The 8,964-nt window shown below is 36.5% G+C and overlaps 1 long non-coding RNA gene across 1 annotated transcript in view; it reads right to left on the bottom strand.

The window, feature by feature from the left end:
- The window catches only part of LOC116690258 (uncharacterized), a 13,585-nt gene extending 4,956 nt beyond the window's left edge, over nucleotides 1-8,629 (bottom strand). Inside the window, exons 1-2 of the long non-coding RNA XR_004332215.1 lie at nucleotides 8,424-8,629; nucleotides 1,164-1,166 (exon numbers count right to left, since the gene is read on the bottom strand). This is a non-coding gene — a long non-coding RNA (uncharacterized LOC116690258). The remainder of the gene's footprint in view (nucleotides 1-1,163; nucleotides 1,167-8,423) is intronic.
- Between the last annotated feature and the right edge of the window lie 335 nt (nucleotides 8,630-8,964).

Genomic DNA, 8,964 nt, shown 5'->3' with positions numbered 1-8,964 from the left:
GCCTTTGAACATGGGGCGCACGCTTAACCAGGTGAGCAACCAGGATGCCCCATCCTCAGAATCAGAATCAGAATCAGCTTTATTTGCCAGGTATGAGGACACATACCAGGAATTTTTCTTTGGATCATCATTGCTCACAATGCGCTTACTCATACAAAACAAACCACAAAACAAAAAATACAAAATACACACACTGATACATTCACATTCTAAACAGAAACAATATAGAGGCAATAGTGCAATGAGTGCAATGAGGAGTGCAAAGTATTCATGAGTAAGTTGTGATAGTTATTATTTAAAATGAGAAGCATAGTGCAAGGGATGCTGGAATAGATAGTATTATGTTATTATACAGTATGAACAGTATGAACAGGTCTGGAATAGAGGATGAGAATAATGAATAAATAATAAATATTAACCCTTGTGTCGTCCAAGGATCACATTGACCCGTTTCAAAGTGTTTTATGTCAGAAATATGGATTTCTTTCAACCAAATTGCCCGAAAAACAACATGGATGATTCCCTACAACATTCTTCAGGTAAAATTAATAATCACTTTCATTGAATTTTTGGGGTGTTTTATTTAATTTTAAAGCATTTGATTTTTTTTTATGGTTTCAAAACAGAGATCCACCCACTGTCTGATCTTAACTATTAGTCAAAATAATTCATAATTTCATAATCATAATAACATAATCATTCACATAAATATAACAAAATGATAAAAAACAAATAAAATCCCCCTATCTTAATAAAGGTGTAGGTTAAAGCATTTGCTCATTATGCCTTCCCCTTACCTTTTCTTTTATTCTTATGTTGTTCTTAGGTTCCTCAGAATATTTGTAATCTTATAAAAGGAATTATGATTAATTTCTGTATTTCATATAGATTTTACCACACATATGTGCAGGAGCAAAAAATAAACAAAACAAAATACATTCCCATTCATATACATATTAACATCCATGCCTAACTTTTAACATTAATCATCCTACCTTTTAGTATTTTTTCTTCTTTACATGCATCGTTGTAGCGTGCAACACATTTTTAGTTCCTCATCTAAAAGATTCAACATGTTTACTCTTTTCGCTGCTATACATCTTTGTTTTACATTTGTTCTAATCTTTATCTTCGTGAACATGCCCATTCCCTTCCATTCATACTTGCTCCCTGTAATTGAGCTTCTGGTCTGTTCTGCTGGTAAAAGCTGCAGAAGTACCAGACAAATCTGGCATTTGAATTGGTGTGAAACACCTTTTCCATGAACACTTGGTCACCGGCTGTGAAATGCATGAATAATACGCTCAAAATAACACTAAAGCGAGACGTTCTGGTCATATACGGTGTCAGATTCATTTTACAGTAATCCCTCACATGACCTGAACCTTTTGTCTGAAAACCTTCAGAAAATACATAATGAAAGATTTCTTTGTGCTCGCTGGATGACATCCATTGTGCAAAATGAGTCCTAAGTGTGGGATAATTCATCTGTACCGGGTCCTGTAGGCTTTGTGCTTGACAGTTATTTCATTATCACAACCGCAGGAGGCTGCATTCACAACCACTCCAACCAAACACAGCTTTTATTTATTCATGATCCTTTTTGAATTTTCAAGGTTGAGAAAAAGGATCTTGGCAGGCTGTGTTTTTCACCTTCCAAAGTGAAAAGAGGGAGGAGACATAAAGCTGCAGGCGGAGGCTTTCTGTTTCATGTGAGAGGCTGCTTACATTTCCTAAAAGTAGGATGCAGCTGGACTCTTTCTTAATGTTATTGAGTTATATGTATATTATGTGTTATTTGTTTCTGTATTTATTGTTTGTTTATTTTATATTAATGTTTAAATATGTTTATATATATACAGTCTATGCACCAAACCAAAGCACATTCGAAGTAAATGTTAACCTGGCAATACATCGTTTCTGATTCTGATTCTGAATTTTATCTTTTTCCATTTGAATATGGATTCTTTTATGAGGTTAAAGGACAACTGAAAATTAACCTAGGGTTTAATAACACATGTGTACTGAGTCGATCATTCTCTGATGTGTTTTCATGCTAAGCTAATGTGTCTCTAGCTTGAAACAAGCTAGCGCAAACCGCTGAGTAGCTTCTAATGCCAGTCTTTGGGGCACTGGTGGAGTAAAAATAAATCGCTGTTTTATTCCACCAACAAAGCTCAAAATACCACCACTCTTCCACGGTAGCATAATGAGGGTCCCTACGTATAACCACTACATGTAACCAGTAACCAGTAACATGGCTCAAGCACGGCGTTTGTGGTTTGACTGGTCATGACTGTTTTTCCAAGATGGCGCCTGCCTGTACTCCCGAATGGTACTGCCTTTATAAACTTAAAAATCTTTTTTAATAAACTGTAACTGCACTGACAAAGTTCTCAATGCTTTGGTTTACATGTAGCGACCCTCATTATGCTACCATGGAAGTGTTTTGAGCTTTTTTAGTGATATATAGCGATTTATTTATAATCTACCAGGACCTCGAAGACTAGCGTTATAAACTAATCCGCGGTTTGCGCTAGCTTGTTTCAAGCTGGAGACACGTTCAGTTAGCATGAAAACATCCCAGAGAACAGTCGACTCGTTACACATGTGTTACTACACCCCCATAGGTTTGTTTCGCGCCGGAATGTGTAGATGTATTCCTAAATAATGTAAATCTAACCGGACACGTACTGTACCTGGTTACCTGTAACTTATAGCGGAAACACTACATTTCACGATTCATCAGAAATTTACCGTCATCGAAATTCTGAAGCTGTTATTATATATTGTTCCCATGACAATCATTTTGATAATTTATTCCTGTTGATAGGCCTACTTTCTCCTTAAAATTATTGTACCGTGTGAGTAGTCACGTGACTTCGCCTGGACCAGTAAGCCGCATGGAAAGCAAAATGGAGGATAACTCAAGCACAGAGTCCGAGTCGACTGAGCAACTTGTTCCGCAAAAGAACTCAGTGTCCGTCGTCTGGAAACAGTTTGGTTTGGAAAAAGATGATTTAGATTTAGAACAACATGATTGATTATTGCTCATTTATTGTTATCGAAGTAAAATGTGCAATTAATCATGATTTAGATTTTAGGTCATATCATGCAGCCCTATGATAGTGTACTCCTACATACTGTATATACACGTACATACACAGTATATGTACAATATATGTATATGTATATGACTGTCCTAGTTGTCCTTATTTTAGGAATGAAGCGGTACACAAGTTGAAGCAGCCGCTGTGTCTGTGTTTGACCAATCAGCTAAAACTCAGCATTTGGACTTTATAAAAATTGCCATCCCAGTAAAGAGTGTTTTTAAAAGTAGAGAGTAAAGAGTAAAGTGAGGGATGTAACGAGGCATCGAGAATCGGTTAAAAATGGAAATGAATGTGTGAAAATTACAACAAGTTGAGATAAAACAATGAATCATGATGTCATTTTTAAATGGGCTAGGGTATAATCGTCTCTAGATTTCACTTGTTTGACTTCAGATGTCACTGCAGCTGCTTCTACTTATTTAGTTATTTTGATTTGGAACAGTCTATTTGTAATGTTTTTGTTATTTAAGATAAAACATACATTTTCAGTTGCACTTTTGATAAGAGGACAAGTGTTGTTTTGCCCAGTTTAAATAAATAAAGGAATATTTGTTGGGCATATGGCTGCAGCTCACCTGTTAATCAAATCATGAGAATATCGTGTCATGACCTTAAAATTGTTACTCAAATTGTGAGTTTAGTGTCTCGTTACATCAGAAGAAGTCTGACAACTAAAACAAGAGCCAGTAGGTGTCACTGGAGTTATGAAAGAGATGGATGCTAACTGATTTCTCTGTGATACACACACACACACACACACACACACACACACACACACACACACACACACACACCACTCAGGGACACGGGCAGGCAACACACACACACACACACACACACACACACCCAAGCACACAAACACACACACTCACAGACACACAAACACACACACACACAGGGACACGGGCAGGCAGGCACAACACACACACACACACACACAAAACACCACACACACACACACACCAAACACACACACACACACACACACACCCAAGCACACACACCAGGGACACGGCAGGCCAGGGCAGCACACACACACACACACACACACACATATACAGTTTTGAGGATAATTTCATTTAAAAGTTAGAGGATCAAAGCTGTTCCTATCTCCTAAAGGTGTATTCCAGATGTGTTAGTCACTCCTGTGTGAGTCAACTCGTATTTGTTCCGTTCCCTATTTGTTTTTGCTCTTAAACTAAGTGACTCACACTTCAGTTGACAGAGAAAACATATGCAAGCATTTTAGAACAGTAAAGAGATGCACAGAAAAGGCAAACATTATATTTCTTGGATTGTGCGGATCAAGTGCTTTCAGCAGCCAAGAGGAAATCATAGTCATTTGTGGAAGTGCTGGCTTCGTGAGGAATGTGTCTGAGAGACGACCGCTAGTAATGCACACAGCCAAATATCTGAAGTCTGACATGGCAATGACAGACGGGCTCAAGTGGTTTCTGAAACGTCCTCATTTACAGAGTTGCTTGTATGCATTTTTATTTGTTATTTCTTTTTAAAAAGAGAGGAAAACTTCAGTTTGCATCGACTCCCAATCGCCCCAGATAAATCAAGGTTGTCCTTTTCACTAGAAGGCACCCAAGCCATTTTAGGCACTGAATAAATGTTAAATCAATGTGAGCATCAACACTAACTGAATAACTTTTCTCAGATCTCATGATTGTTGTTGTGTTTAATGTAAAATAAATCGATAAAAAAAAGGAAAAAAATCACAAATAGTGTTACATAAAACATACAAAATGATACATCTTAGAAAACTTACACTTACAAAGTAATACGTGACAAATAAAGTGCATACAGGTCATTTAAAAACCTGTTTCTTTTTAAAGAGGTATGCTTCTTGTAGACTGAATGTGCGATGTGTGAATGTACTTTGAGGGAAACAAATTCATCAAAATTAATAAATTCATGTAGAATCAAACTTGGAACTTGTAGATAGTTACTTTTTTAAATTTGCAGGGTTTTTCTCTGCCATTATAAGGTTTAGGTGCAGCAAACGAGATGTTTTTGGGCAGGACTAAAGCACATCAAGTTTAAAATGTTAGCATCAAAACTAAATGACTTGTCTCAGATCTAATGATTGTAGTGGGTCCCCCCCGCCCCAGTTCGGTCTTTGAGCTTTTCCAATGTTTTGGACACAGATGTCGTGATAATACCGGTCCACAATTATGTGAAATTGCATTTTTTATTTTATTTAAAAACGTGCAATTTTCTTGAGGGAGGACCCATAAACCCCCGCCAAATAAGCACACCTGTGGGCCTATATTTTATCTATCAGATGTATCTATCAAATTGTACTTGTATAGGATATGTGTAGTTGTGGAACTGCAGTAAGTAACATCAAAGCTGTTTAATAATCAGAATCAGAATCAGAATCAGAAAAACTTTATTGATCCCCAAAGGGAAACTCTGTGTTACAATTGCTCAGATATTAGAAATATAAGAAATATAAATAAAGAAATAAAGAAATATAAGGAGTGTGGATATTTACATAGTTAAAGGTATATTATGATACAGTATTTACATAAATAACATAATAAGCAATATAAGCAATAATAAGCAAGCTAACTAACTTGGCAGCCACTATTAATTTATGAAATTAAGAAGATGTGTGAAAATGCCCTTAGACTTCAGAGGGTTAACTGCGCTTGGGGCAGAATCCTTTTTCAAATCCTCCTAATAGGAACAGGAATAGGCCCAGCAGCCCGGTGACTCAGCCGGGGAGTCAACTGTGGGTCGCGTGCGTCTCGCCGGGGACAAGGAAACGCCAAAGTTTATTGTCGGGATGAATAAGCTGCCGCAAATGTTTTCAACTCAGAACGACCTCATGAAGTGGAAAAAAAAACCTCTGCTGTTGATGTGAACACAGACGGTTGACCCGTTAAGATATTTAAAAGCGTCCATTCAGGAAATTAATAATTATTAAGTGTGGAAAAGTCCCGACAAGTGTGACCAACAATGGTGACTCATATCCGGTGGAAGATATGAGTTACAAGTTATTCAGTTTGTATGTGGAAGAGTTAAATCCTCAGATTAAAGTAAACTCAATAGAAACATGTTGTATAAAACAATTAATTCCTGCATTAAAAATGTTATTCTTGTCAGGAAATGTACTTAAATATAAATCTTAAAATACTCATAGTGAAGAATGACACCTACCCCCCTCGAGGGACAGATAAAACAACAACACTGATTCCCAAATTTTGGTGGGGAATTGAGATTTTTTTTTCTTTTGCTTCACTATCAGCTGACATGATTGAGAGAAACTTGTGACATGATATCCAGAAAGAGTTTTACATTACATTAAACATTATGAAGAGATGTAACATTATGTCGTGATATAAAATAGCCCCAAAAAATAAAATCTACTCTTGCAAAGTACCCAATGCTGCAGCTTTCAGAACAAGTAACAGGGTACAATTTATGCCAAAGTCAAATTTCTAAAGTAAAGAATCATGGTCATTAGTACTTCAGTAAATGTATTTAGTTACTTCACACCTGCGGACAAATGACGACACAGTTATTCAGATTATCTCACACACACACACACACACACACACACTGATTAAACTGAACTGTAGTTTTGAAACTCTAACTACATTTTCCTCATGATACTTATATACCTTTACTAAAGTAAAATTTTCAATGCAGTACTCTTCTTGTAACATAGTATTTTAAAAGTACTTTTGCTCAATTAAAGGATGTGAGTACTTCTTCAACCACTGGATTTTAAACACACACAAAGACACGTACGCACACTCACAATACTCTGATAAAAGTTCGACATTCAGAAATGTATTAGAGTACAGTATCAAAAGTAAAAAGGAAAATATAATTATGTAAAGCACTTACAAGTAGAAGTTTGCAGGTTTAAAACCAGATTTCTAAATTGTCCAAGAGGACAATGTAAATCCAGACAGCTAGCTAGACTGTCCAATCTGAGTTTCCTGTTGACGACTCAAACTACTTTCAACGTACACACGTTCCACCAAAACAAGTTCCTTCCAGAGGCGATTTAGCAGAGGCGCCGTGGCTCTATCCGTCGCTTAGCACCACCCAAGATGATTGTGATTGGTTTTTAAGAAATGCCAATAAACCAGAGTATGTTTTTCTCCAATCCCAGAATGCTGTTTGGACCATCCAGACCCTCCTTCACAGCGCTGTGGAGGAAGGTCTGGCGAAGCGTGATTAGCGTGCAGGTAGCTCCCCGGTATGTTTCAGAATGCATCCACGTTCTCAGCGGCTCTGCGCCAAGGCAACAACAAGGTCTCCATCCTGTGGTAGAAGTCCCCCGGATTCCTCTCGGATGAGTCCCAGGGTTTTTGAGCTGTGAGTCACAAGAAGCATCAAGTTAACTTGATGAGTGTTTTCTGATTTTACCAGGGGTGGAATGTAACTAAGTACATTTACTCCAGTACTGTACTAAAGTAAAATGTTGAGGTACTTGTACTGTACTTGAGTCTTTTCTTTTCATGCCGCTTTCTACTTCTACTCCGTTACATTTCAGAGCGAAATATTGTCCTTTTTACTCCACTACATTCATGTGACAGCTTTAGTTACTTTACAAATGAAGATTTCTGCACATAAAACCCATTGAATTTATAAAATATGTTTTATTTTAAATGAAACTATCCAACAGTATAACGGCCTACAAGTCCAGTTGAAATGATTAGACTGTTAAACACTTAGTTGACTGAACTGTTTTGATTATTTCCAGTTTCTAATATTTTAATACTTTTAATATACATATATATATACATATATGTATATATATATAAACTGTACATATACATATATATAGCATATATGAGTATTTCAACAGTTATTTTACTCAAGTAAAGGATGTGAATACTTCTTCCATCATTGGAATTTACACACACACACACGCGCACACACAAAAACACACACACACACACTCACAGAGAAATTCAGCAATTAGACTAAAGATTGATGCCAATAAATATTTGACAAGATTATTTTAATGCATGACATGAAAAACATGATCTCTTTTTTTTTTTCACAGCTATGCGACTCTGTGGCATTCGTTGCTCCAAAACACTTTCCATAAATAAATGAACATCCATTTCCATCAATAAATAAACTCTCTTACAGCCTTTCTGACCGTGTGAAAAAGGATTACCAGGGTATGGACAGTCCCTGGTCTTCATTTCAGCTCTGGAGCGCCCATCCTGTAAGACATATTTGAAAAAATAATAACTTTGTGTGACAATTTTTTTATTGAAACTGAAAACAATCTTTGCACAATCACATAGGTCTGTGCATTGAATTTAATACAATTTGGTTTATTTATGAAAGGGGACAGTGCAAATTAATAAAACACGTGATTTCCCATGGGTTAAAAAAGCCAGAATTAGCCAAAAGGCTATTTCTCATCTGTAGTCCCCTGCCCTCACTGTTAAAAAAGGCATTTTAAAATACAAATAAACAAAAAGGAAGACAACACAAGCAAATCAAAACCTAGCACAAAACATCATAGAAACAGAAAAAAACTAAAAGCACAACGCAGAACTGTCAAATAATGTAATCGAAAAAGACTAACTATTTTGCACATTATGTTTGGCTTGTGATCTAAATGGGAAGTGAAAACGGTGGTTTCACTGTTGATTTGCTGATTTTTTTTACTTCAAGAAATGCGAAATAATTAATTGTGTTAAATAATTGTCATCAATTTGTCTCCCTCGCATTGAGCAGCTCTGCGATCCCGACCACATCTTCGCTGTATTTTTTAATTTTACTTTGTGTTTTATTAACACTTCATTGTTCATTGATTTCATTGTAAGTGCATATTTGGTTTTCATGTGTGTGTCTTTGTACG

Source organism: Etheostoma spectabile, chromosome 5 (genome assembly GCF_008692095.1).
Source record: "Etheostoma spectabile isolate EspeVRDwgs_2016 chromosome 5, UIUC_Espe_1.0, whole genome shotgun sequence".
Classification (NCBI taxonomy): Eukaryota; Metazoa; Chordata; class Actinopteri; order Perciformes; family Percidae; genus Etheostoma; species Etheostoma spectabile.
The sequence above is the reverse complement of the archived record's forward strand: the minus strand, read 5'-3'. Positions and strand labels throughout refer to the sequence as shown.